Source organism: Lissotriton helveticus, chromosome 7, assembly GCF_964261635.1.
Source record: "Lissotriton helveticus chromosome 7, aLisHel1.1, whole genome shotgun sequence".
NCBI lineage: Eukaryota > Metazoa > Chordata > Amphibia > Caudata > Salamandridae > Lissotriton > Lissotriton helveticus.
Genome location: NC_136068.1, coordinates 1,740,175,437 through 1,740,188,397, shown reverse-complemented (window position 1 = coordinate 1,740,188,397; position 12,961 = coordinate 1,740,175,437). Strand labels below are relative to the sequence as shown.

Here is a 12,961-nt window from a genome sequence, read left to right as displayed (position 1 = left end):
GTTCTCCAGAACAATCCGTAATGTATGTTAACAACTGCGCTCCACTGCTCCGCCACCCATGGTGCGCCGCATTTATGATGCGGCGCACCATGGTGCAAGGCAGTGAGAATGCGTGACGCATCTCTCGGCGCACGGGCGGCGCATTGCAGGAGTCATGTCGCAAGTGCGACATGACTCCTGCAATGCACAGGGGCCACCTATTCAATGTATGGTACGTCACCCTTACGCCTGCTTCAAGCAGGCGTAAGGAATTGACGTAGAAAGTGACTGAGTGAAATCTCATAGATTTCACTCAGACACTTTTAGGAGGCGTTCCTGCGCAGGAACGCCCCCCCCTGCGCAGGAACGCCTCCTTATGGCGCAGGGGTTTCCAACGTGACGCATCTCCTAGATGCGTCACGTTATAAATAGGGCGCATTGTTACACATTACGTGACGCAATTGCGGCGCAAGGAGGCGCAAGAGCCTCATAAATCTGCCCCCACGTGTCTTAATACAAAGAACCCCTTTCACGGCTGCGATGCCAGTTCCAGCGAACTCCAGGCAGGCTCTGTGTTTTGGTGATTAATGATCATGTGCTGTTGCAGGAGCCTCATTGCCGATTATTATGGGTAGTCCGGGTCCCTCCCTAGCTGTTACTGGCTGCCGGGCCGGGGAGCTGGCCTGGGGTAGATAAATAACCGCGGGCGCAGTGTTTTGTGTGTGTGTCATTGGGATTGTACAAGATGGAGCCGTGGCTCGTGGCAGCTGCAGCAGTGGGAGTGTCCGGGCTTGGGGCGGGGCCGCGTCCAGGTTACCCTGCAGGTACGGTCTGCGGGGGACCAGGCTTTTAATTGTAGTGTATTTATATAGCGCTTACTACCCCTGACGAGGCGTCAAATCGCTTTTTCGGCGAGTAGCAAGCTACTCCGGGACCCGTAGAGGATTAGTGTTGAATTAGTATGGTGAAACATGCAAGTACATTTTAACTGGTGGATAGGTTAGTCAGTTATTTGGATTTAGAATGTTAGCAGAAGGATAGAGGAGGAAAAAGGTTTGTAATTATATAGCGCTTGTTACCCCTGATGGGGTGTTGAAGCATGCTACTCTGGAAGCCCATAAAGGATTAGTGGTGAATTAATATGGTGAAATATGAAAGTAATTTCAGTGGTGGATATTTGGAAAAATTAGTTGTTGTCACTGGAACAAGCATTTGCGAATTCAATAGGTCTTGCCTTTACAGTAAGATTGCCAAGCTATTGGGTTTGCCAGTGCTTGTCTGTATAGTACTGTTTAAAGAGGAAAAAATAATTTCACAACACTGGAGGATACGTAAACGTATCTTAAGGTCTCGCTAAACTGTACCTTGAATTCAAGATTTGACTTCTTTGTAAATGTCTGGTTTATTTTTTTAAACAATTTTCACACGGGCAAGTGGGTAGAATTTATTTTTGTTTTTTTTTAAAAGAAGGAAGTTCCAAAGAAAACGCATGAAAATGCCCAATTTAATTTTCACAGGACTCAGAAGTTAAACAAGCTACAGCCATTCTGCCCTCTGCTGCAGGCCTGGGAGCAAATTTATGGACCCCCCCCCCAAAAGACAACAAATTTTCAGTCATGCTAATTACACCTTCTGCCTCAAATGCCAGCTGAGTGCAGCAACCGGCCACTCATCGAGTGTCATAAGAGCCTTTGCAATATGTGGTATGGAGGAAATAAAACCAAAACAACATTTAAAGTCTCATATTTAGTCATACCCTACAGAAAATATATACTTATTACAAACAAGCGAAGTGATTTGGGTTGGGGGTGAGGGAGAAGACATACAAAGGAAGAAAGCAAGAAACCAAATGCACTCTTACAAAGAGCTGAATGAAAAATAAGAAACGAGTATCCTAAATGTGAGGAGTGCGAAGGATACAAGTCAGCCAATCAAAAGGATGCTAAAGAAGTTAGCCGCCAGGAGAATGGCAAATACAAGTAGAGGAAGGCAAGCCATCGAATAGGAAGCAAGCGAAGGAGTGTATTAATGAAGCCAACCAATGGTAAGCAATGGGTGGGATCTAAAAAATGAAAGCGGTATTTGGGTTGAGGAGAGTTTCTTAGGAGAACTCGAGATGAACTTCACCCAAAAGAAACCTCCACTCCATAGCTGTAGATTAGACACCTTTCAGCAGCACTCTAGGTGATAAAAAGCAATATCTCCTCAAGGAAGTCACATTTACATCTCACAAAGACAAGCATATGGGATGATAATAAAAATGTCCATCCCACTCTTTCCACTTCTCTCTTACTTCAACCATGCCTGCTCACAACCATATCCTAAATCTCAGATTGGACAAACTACTGCAGCAACCAGCTGAGCAGACTATATTATATGAAATACCATAAAGGGAACTGAAGAGCTGTTCGAAGCTACCAGCATACGGAAAACCCTAAAAATGTGCGTCTGTCTCGCGCACTTCATCAAACACACTGCTAGGTGATGCATCTCATAACACGATAACCGCACCTCAGTGGTCATCACCCACAACATGGAAACATTTCCCACAAAGGACCAAAATAAAGACATCCTTCCAACCACACACTCTACAAAGTGTAGCATGCTACTCATGTAGGCAAGCACTTCAGCACCCTACATAGGGGTGGAAAGTGCTATTTAAATGTTGCAATACAATACAGTTTGGTCAGATTTGACGAATCATGAAATGTTGGTCACTGAGGTTTGCTAAATAATTACCAGCCATGACAAAATCAGCCGATTAAGATTCGCAATTTAGTTACACAAACCAAAATAGAAATCACAATTAATGAACAGCCCATCTTCAACTGACTTACTGGTGATGTATAGCGTTAAGTAAACATACATACAGAATATAATAAAAATCTGCACATTTATAATGAGTTTTGGAAATAGTTAATACGACTGAAGGCATTTAGTCACAACAAAGCCAATACTCAATTAGATCACAACCTTTACTTATGTTCCCTCCCACGCTTTAGTGAAGCAAATGCTACTTTGTTACATCATAGTTATGATGATTTATGTATTTTCAGTAAACCTTTCTCTAGGAAGTAAGCCGCCCAGGCACACTACAACAATTTATATATTGTCAAAGGTCTAATGTGCGCTGCAGAGTGCCCCCTCCACAGAATGTAAACGAGCATTCGCAAAGCCAATAGGTCTCGCCTATGTGAGAACTATTGGCTTTGTTAATGTTGTTTTAGACCAGTTGCACAGTAGGACAAGCTGCCTTGAAACATGGCTCACAGTCAAAGGGAAAAAAGCGCTGTGAGGCGGCCAGCATTGACCACGTAATAGCTTTTGTAAGCAGTGTTGCACTGATCCAAGACAGTTATCCTAGCAATCTATCAGGAGCTCTTTCCAATACATTAATTCCAGTATCTTATTGACAAATGCAATACATACTGCAGATACCAGATGGAAACAATTAAATCATTACCTAAGAAATTATTCACTCATTAGATAGGAGTTCCTCCCTTTTACTTTGCTCCCTTTCATTCTTTGCAGTATTCAAAATTTACTGTTTAAACATTTCTGTAGAATTGTTTTTTTCAGTAAACAAAATGTATACGGTATTTGAATAAATTTTTTAATTGAAGGGGAGAGATAACGTGCAAAAGATGAAGGTACCAAAAATGAAAGATTGGCCTTTTTTTTCAATAGCATGTATGAGATTTTGCAAGCATATGTTAAAGTTGCGCAGATGGTTGCTTCCAAAGTCCAAGCAATCTACATGCATGAACGAAAATAAAACACATGAACGAAAATAAAACGGATTCTGAAGCCTCAGGTCTTCGTTGCGCTAGCGCTTGGGGGCTATTATTTGTTACACTGCTGCCATTTGTTTTTAATTTGCTACTCACATTTTAAAACTATTCTGTGCACTCTGTAACTCCGCTGTAACCTTGCACTGACTCCCTGTTCCACCGCAGCTCATTGTGCTGTTTGTTGTGGAGGGAGAAAACAGTGCATTGCACTTCCTGGTGGTGCCATTTGCGGGCAGCCATCTTGTGAGGTGACGCTCTAGCTTTCACAGGAATCCTGACTATATATAGCTGCAGAGCGCCGGCGCGCAGGTTGATTCTGAAGCCTCAGGTCTTCGTTGCGCTAGCGCTTGGGGGCTATTATTTGTTACACTGTTGCCATTTGTTTTTAATTTGCTACTCACATTTTAAAACTGTTCTGTGCACTCTGTAACTCCGCTGTAACCTCGCACTTACTCCCTGTTCCACCGCAGCTCATTGTGCTGTTTGTTGTGGAGGGAGAAAACAGTGCATTGCACTTCCTGGTGGTGCCATTTGCGGGCGGCCATCTTGTGAGGTGACGCTCCAGCTTTCACAGGAACCCAATCTATATTAAAACACACGATGTTGTCGCGCAGCGAACACGCGCAGCGGGAGCGCCGCGGGAGCGCCGCGGAAGCGTCAAAGAGGCGCCCAAGAGAAGCCAGTCTGCGCCAGTCCGCGCCCAGCCGCGCCCAGGCCCCCAGACCTCTGCCCCTAGATTTAAAAGTCCAATCACTTACGACCCTATAAGACTAACTGAATTAAGACCTGCTGTTAATGCGAAATGCGTACATTCCATACATTTGATCTTACGACTCACTGAAAACACTGCAATTTGAAACTATTTCCTATTACCTCTGGAAAACACACTACCCTTAAGCGCTGGAAGCTATTTCTTCTTAATTGCAGATCTTTATCTAAACACCACACTGAGATATCCCTATTGATAGAAGAGCATGAGCCTGATGTTCTCTTCTTGACAGAGACATGGCTCCAATCGGAAGCTGATCCAACCATTGTCTGGGCCACTCCGCAAGGCTACACGATAAAAAGAGTCGACCGCACCTCTGGCAGAGGAGGCAGGTTAGCAATTATTTATAGAGAGAGATATCACGGTCGTATTACCCCTTCCACATTGTCAGACAGCGAAAGCATGTCTTTTGCATTAGAACTTTCTCCAATAAACACCTTTTCGGGTATCCTGGTTTATCGTCCACCTGGAGCCCTGGGTCAGTTTATCCCCAACTTGGTCAACCTAGTCGCCGACTCAGCACTTGCATCTGCCAACTATACGGTACTAGGCGACCTAAATCTCCACCTAGATAACTCTCTTGACCCTTCGGCTAATAATTTGCGGTTGAGTCTCCAAGCAATGGATCTGTCACAAAAAGGTTTCGTCCCAACACATAACAAGGGCCATTTACTGGACCATGTATTCAGCAACATTGATACATTAACCACGGAAACACCTCTCCCTTTACCCTGGACCGACCACTATCTGATTCCCTTGAACTGGGTAACAGGGAGCCCCATGTCTATCTAGGAGCCAAAAAAACAATGGGGTAGGAAGTGGTCCAAACTTTCCTCCACTCACTGGGAATCTGCACTTGCTGATCTCAAGCCAGTAAAAGTCCTTAATCCCACTCAAGCCAGTAGTGACTTTGATAACTGGATCCAGAATTCCCTTGATCTAGTCCTTCCTAAAGAACGGTTGCAGCATATATAGAGACAAAAAGTCGCCCCATGGTTCACAGCTAGACTAAGGGACTTGAAACAATCCTGCCGTAAGATGGAAAGGGGGTGGAGACGGGACTACTCTCAAGATAAGAAAGCAGACTACAGAGCAGCGGTCCGTCTCTACAAAACCGAAAGCAAGGCAGCACAATCCCACTACTACGAAACCAAAATTAACAGAGCTGCTAACTCGCCTAAGGAGATTTTTAAGATAGCTAAATCACTGATCGCCCCGCCCCAAGAATTGGTTTCCGCAGAGGGAGCATTGACACGATGCAATAATCAGGCAACTTTCTTCCAGCAAAAAATCCAGACCATCTATGCTTCCTTTACCCCTAACAGTGCTGAGTTAGAAACAGCTAGAACTGTGAGCTCCGATTCCTCGGCCATCTGCAGGCTGGAACAATTTACTCCTATAGAGCCTGCTTCCTTGGAGAAAATAATTCCCAAGGTCACCTCGGGCTCCCCGAGAGACCCAGCGCCTCCTCAATCTCTAATCAAGGTCATTGATACAATCCGCCTAGGAATCCTTGATGTTCTTAATGCCTCAATTGGTTCAGGCATAGTTCCTGTATCATGGAAATGTGCTATGGTTAGAGCTTTATTAAAAAAAAAAACAATCTGGACCAAAGCAACTTGTCCAACTACCGACCCATCTCCCTTTTGCCCTGGAGGAGCAAACTGGTGGAGAAACACATTAACAACGTATTGGTCGAGTACTTGGAATCTAACCAACTGCTGTCGATATCCCAGACAGGGTTCCGTCCCCATCAAGGGACTGAAACAGCTCTATTAGCAGTAATAGAGGAGACAAGGAGTCTGCTGGACCAGGGAGGTAAGGCGGCCATTATTTTATTAGATCTCAGTGCCGCGTTCAACACGGTTAACCATGCCACCTTATTACATCGTCTTAGTGGCATGGGGGTGTCGGGCGTGGCGCTAACATGGCTGACCTCCTTCCTGGAGGAGCGCTTCTTCCTGGTCTTCGAGGGAGACATTGTCTCCACTAAACAGCCACTCATGTGTGGGGTGCCTCAGGGCTCTGCCCTGAGTCCCACCCTCTTTAATATTTACATGAGGCCTCTGGCGGAGGTGGTCCATCCCTTTGGCGTCAAAATTGTCACCTATGCAGACGACACCCAGCTTGTGGTTTCATTAAACCAGGCTGGGGAGTCATCTAGCACCTTGGGCCCCTGTCTGGAGGCTGTCGCCAAATGGATGGAGCTCTCATGTCTTAAACTCAATGGGGAAAAAATGGAAATTATGTTATTAGGGAACCCCGCACCCAACATCCTGCTCCCTATGTGGCTGGAATGTATGGGACCCCTCCCCTCCCCTAAGACACAAATAAAAAGCCTGGGAGTCTGGTTGGACAGTTCCCTGGATTTTATGGTCCAGGCCACTAAGACCTCATCCACCTGATGAGGATGCTCCGTAAGATCCTCCCTCTTCTTCCGTTCCAGGCAAGGAGAGTTATGGTGTAGGCCTTAATACTCTCCCGCCTGGACTATGGCAATGCTCTCTATCTGGGAGCTCCAAAGGCCACAATCAATAAACTTCAGGTCACACAGAATTGTGCCGCCCGACTGTTCTATCAAATCCCACGGAGGCAATCTGTGAGGCCTGCTCTTAAGAAGTTACACTGGTTGCCCATAACAGCTAGGATTCAGTTCAAAGCTATGTGTATTACGCAGAAAGCAATCTGGAGGACCGGTCCAACCATAATGCATCCTTTGATCACCCCATACCTCCCCCACAGAGCCTTGCGCTCTAGCTTACTCCATCTGGCTACCTCAATCAAGATATACAAAGCTCGTTGGGGAGGCCGCTCATTTACATTCAATGCTGTAAAGCTGTGGAACTCCCTCCCCCTCTCGCTTAGAAGGGCCAATAACTTGCTGGCATTCAGGAAACTTCTAAAAACCCACCTATTTGGTACATCCTGCTAGCACGAAATTCCTGTATCCTTCTGTTTCAGACAAAGTGCTGCGAGGCCTCAGGGTAGTTTATGCGCTATACAAATGCAATTTTCATTTCATTCATTTCATTTCATTCATTTCTTGGAATATAGAATAAGTGAGAGCCCCCCTCCCAAAAATATTTTTGACGCAGGTATCACACTGGCAATTCATACCAGGTGCCAGGTCTTAGTTTCTCATAAATGTTCATTTCTGGAAATGTCAAATATGTAAAACAACACAGTGCATACTTACCATTTGTATTTCATAAAACAATAACCACAGCGAACTATTGTACAGCCGTTGAGCTTTCAGTTCCACTGGATATTGTAGTGTTAAGCACAGGATGAGGAGGTAGAGGTTAGAGAGTAGAGACACCGTCGCGGATCCCTTGTTTACAAGTGCGCTTGTGCCTGTGACTCAGCCATGTGGTGTAAAACTGCGGACTCCCAAACAAACTGCCTAAGCGGAAATGAGCGTGCTGTGTGAGCTCGGGTTTGCCTTTTACAATCTGCGCCTAGTGGTAGTTTTCTGCCCCAAGGCTGAGGACACGTCTTCCCAGCTTCGAGGCCTGAGGTGTTTTCTCCCCAGGACCTACGTATACAAGTGTGAAGTACTTTATCCCAAAATCCACCTAATGGCTTTAGTTTTTAATTGCGGCCTGGGCTGGGCCCGAACACGCAGCTCGTCCCCCCCCTCCCCAGCCTGGCCATGAAACTCACGCAGGGGAAGGGATGCCTGTCACTATCCTTTGGCTGTGGGCTGCAGGCGCCAGGAGGCAGACACGGAGGCAGGCAGGAGGCAGGCTCCACTCTCCATCCATGCCAGCCTGTCTTTCAGTCGTCTCGCCCACGCGCACTTTTTATTGCCCGACCCGCCGACCCCCAATGAGCTTGCTCACTCCACCCTAAGGGTGAATGACTATACCGCGGTGCGCAGACCGAGAGTAGACGTCTCTGCGCGCCGCGCTTCACGGTTCACCCACCACCGAACCCAGGTCAGATGTCACTGGTGGAATTTTAATAATTAAAATAAAATCGGAGGACATCAAGGAGACGGTCCCGGACTGTGCGTGCAACAGCAGCTGCATTTTATGCAGATTGTGCTTGTTTGCTTGGTCACGCCTCAGGGTACAAATCGGGCCTAGCAACAAAACCGGCCCCCTGTCACCAAACCGGCCCCCACCCCGTCCAGCCTACCGGGGGATTGCACGGTGCCCAGAATTGCCAGTCCGGCCCTGATTTTGGGCACCTTTTCTTTCGTGCAAAGTGAATGTACACTTTTGGAACTAAGTAAGTGTGTTTAGAGTCATTTTCCAGCCCAAAATTGATTGAAATAGAAGCTTCTGAGTAGGAGGAAAAGTCTGTAAAGATGGCAATTTTGGTCACTGTAAGGCTTTAAAAAGTAGTTATTTAACATGAGGCACAATCCAATTGACATTTTGAATCATTTTTTCTACATTCAAAAAAATCAATTTTCTGATGAAAAGCCATGACCCCGGACCTGTCGAACTTTCTCCAGATGATCAGAAATGGTCATTTTTTAATGTTTAATCTTTCGACTGTAAATGACTTTCGTCCACATATACACTTGGAGTGTCTGACAATGTATTCCGTCTTGTTTTTGACATTAAAAACTTGTCATACTGTTTCGTCAACAGCCTTGAGAAAGTCGTCTAACGACGAAACATGTGTCGGCTGTTTGTTTTCTATACCTACGTGTCAACATTTTGGAGATCAAGATTACTGTATGCTGATCATTTAATTTATTGCTTTGTCTGGAATTAAATTGATTACTGACTTATGAAAGTCAGCTAATACTTTTTTTGTGCTGTGCTCTGTTTAAATTCTAATGCTCAATGTGTATGGAGAATTTTCTCTATGTACTGAGTGGCACTGTGGATGGCACAGTGTTGACATTGAGCGCGCCAGAGGACATATTGCGTTGTACAAATTGCAAACTAACAGAGGTGCTGGCCTTTCTCTAAAAACCACTGCCATCATTCTGTATATTACACGTTCATCTTTCTTCTGACAACATGTCGTTAACTTGTCCCAATCTATCCTTCTTGGTGGAATGAGAGAGTGCATATACGTAATAATTCGGCCTGGTAAAGCTAGTATCTCTGCCTTAGGCTTCTCCCCATGTTTCCTCTTCTTATCCCAGGCCCTAATCTGATCCCAGGTACCGCCCAAGTCCACAACGTGGTCCTGCATGTGCATCTACATCCAAATGCCGATGGGCACCAGCAGACCAAAGAACATTTCAATATCCGCAAGCGTCATTACAGTCGATGAAGCAGTCTCAGTCAATTCCTTATAGTATGTAGTGGGATTTTTCCTAGGGTCAGGTAACTGAGTCTTAAGGGACAGAACCTCACTCCTTTTCCACGGAGTGTACACCCATTGTTCTTGGAAACGGGCCTCTTTCCTCGGTCTAATAACAGTATTCCGCTGATCTCGTAATTTCGGCAATTCAGGGTGGTATATAGGATGGACTTCCCTCATCGGAAACTGGGACACAGTCTTGGAAAATAAAAAGTCGATTGAGTGATGCAGAGTGAGGGATGTGAAGGGATTATTAGAAATCATGAGTGATGCCTTATGTATGCGGAATAGAGGATGGCTTATGGATGGTGAGGGACGAGGGTAGAGGAGGAACTAGGGCATTTAGGGCCTCCTTTATATATTGTCAGCCAGGGCGATGGAGTAAATTACCACGTTGTCCTGACGGAGGAGCCGACTGCCACATTTTGAAATATCCGTTACCTCGACAGACATTTCAAGCATTGACAGGTACCACTGTTGCCTCTCCGGAAAAAAATTAAAGTGGGCCCTAAGCGTGATATAAGAGAAGTGAAGAAGATGTAAGTGCAAGGGGATGAAAAGAAAGTCAGGAGAGAAGTAGGATGAGTAATGGATAAGGACTGATGGGTTAGGGTTGAGGATTGAGGTTGGATACATGAGGAGTAAAGGATGTGGAGAGGCATGTCTTGTGTGTGGAGCAGGGATTGCATACCCCCAGTGTAGACCTGGTTGTATGACTTGATATACTGCAATGACCAACTAGAACTCCACTATTCAACCATTCAGCATGGTACAAGAACATCTGTGGCCCATTGCAAGAGTATCTGTAAACTTATGATAGCAACAGCAACCTCCTCAACAGCATTAACAAAATCAGACTCACCCTACTCATCCAAGACCCCTTGTACCACGCAGGCCACACACTAGATCCCATCTTCACCTCCAGTGACCGCACTAGGTACAACCACATCACAGAACTCACCTGGACTAACCACTACATCATTCACTTCAACCAAAATAGCTCACAGACCACCCCCCCCCCCCAACACACTCTGTCCAGAACCCCCACCACAACTGGAAAAGTCTCAAAGGACAAATGGATCAAAGCCCTAAACACCACTTATCCCATCTCGTGCAAAAACCTAGACCTGAATGTCAGAGACTTCAACAATTGGATCAACAACTGTGCTGGCAGCATCACTCCCAACGACAACAACACCCACAGAAGGTTCACCAAGCAGGCTAGCTGGTACACTGAAGACATCATACCCACAACATGACACTGTAAACAACTGGAAAGAAGATGGGGCATCAGCAAGGAACAACCAACAAGACTGCCTTCAAGACAGCCTTCAACTTCTACCACGGACAGTTGAGAGAAACAAAGAAAAAGGCCTTAGCCTCATGAGTCAAATCAAGCTCCAATATCAGCAAAGAACTATGCAGCATCGTCAAAGAATTATCCAACCCCTCAGCTGCAAGAAAAAACATTACCCCCTCTCAGGAACTCTGCAACAACCTTGCAAACTTCTTCCACGACAAGATCGCCAACATCTGCAGAAACATCAGACCCAAGCCGACCACTTGCTGTGTCTTTTAATGTTAGAATTATGATTTGTTTCCTCTAACGACATGTAATAACACCACGTTTAAGGAATTGGGGGAAGTTGAATATCCTAGATTTGAACAAAGCAGTCCATCATAGCACGTCTTTTTTAAAACAAGCGTCTGCTGAGAATCAAGATCTGGTTCACACCTGGCTTATGAAGGCCTTGGAGAAAATTTTACCGGCCACTGTCAAACGATCAGGCTGGCTCCATCTGCCGGCTCTATGGTTTAATGAAACACTACAGCATGAAAAAAACAATGAAATGTCTTGGAAAGACTTTGGAGTAAGTCTTATATGGAGAAGGCTAAATCAACTACATGGCAGTGCTGGAAAATATCATGGGCTTCGTAAATCTGCTCTTGCAGCATTTTACTTGGAAAAATGTTTAAGTGCTCACAATTGCACTAAAACACTTTTTACGGTGGTAAGTAACTATACAATTCCTGTAATTCGCCTCCTACACTGTTGCTCTCGCAGACTCAATGTGAGGAGTTAGCTCTCTTTTTTATTCAGAAAGTGGTAAACATTCACTCCCAACTGGAAAAGAATAACTTAAATGAAACACATGTGTGCAATGCCATTGTCAACACAGACACTGAGAATTTCATTCAAGCAGTTTGTTTGGACGTAGGCCAATTCTGGTCTCACACCTAAACGAAGGACATGGTCCCCTTTAGAGTTTGAAACTTTTAATACCATTCTTTTATCTATAAAATCAGGAACTCTGCTTGATCTCCTGCCACCTACTGTGCTTAGGCATATGGATTCCAGCTTGTAACTTATAATAATGGATCTTCTTAATTCCTCCCTACAGGAGGGTTTGTCCCTCAGAAGTGGAAACACGTGATGGTTCTTCCACTTTTGGAAAAAGTTAATTTAGACCCCGCCAATTGATCACATTTTCACCCAATTTCTCTGCTTCCTATCTGCTCAAAAATTCAGGAGAAACATGTTATTGCTCAGCTCACTTAATTTGTGGAGGCTCAGAATTTCCTTCATTCATCTGAGACAGGTGTCATGGCTGATCATAGCAAATAATCTGCCCTTTTGGGCATAACCAAACACTTGAAGCAGGGCCTTGATGAAGGCAGAACAGCTGCACTCATTTTGTTAGACATGAGTGTTGCCTCTGATACTGTGTTGCAATCCATACTGGCAGAAAGATTGCTGCCACTTGGCCTTGATGGTTCTGCTTTGGCCTGGCTGTTATCCTTTTTAAAAATATCCATTGTTTCAAATGTTTTCATCTAGTACCAGGTCAGAGACACATGCTGTAACTTCAGGAGTCCCTGGGGTTCTGTTTTGAGCCCTTTGTTGTTTAACTTCAATGTCTGCTCTCCGGCAGATGTAGTTGACAGTTGTGGTCTGACCCTGTTTTCTTATGCAGATGACACACGGATCACCTTTGCTTTGCCTTCTGCATAGAATAATGGACCTTTGCATTTTAGCCTGGGCTTGAGTCACATCTCCTCTTAAATGAATACCAACTTGCTCAATCTCAATGGTGATAAAGCTGAGGTCATGATTCTGGGTAAGAACTCCTCTCTCCAGGGTCGACAACTTTGG

At 45.1% G+C, this 12,961-nt stretch overlaps 1 pseudogene; it reads left to right on the top strand.

The window, feature by feature from the left end:
- LOC144769670 (uncharacterized) overlaps window positions 1-9,777 on the top strand; it is a 67,060-nt pseudogene extending 57,283 nt beyond the window's left edge.
- The last annotated feature ends 3,184 nt before the right edge of the window (window positions 9,778-12,961 follow it).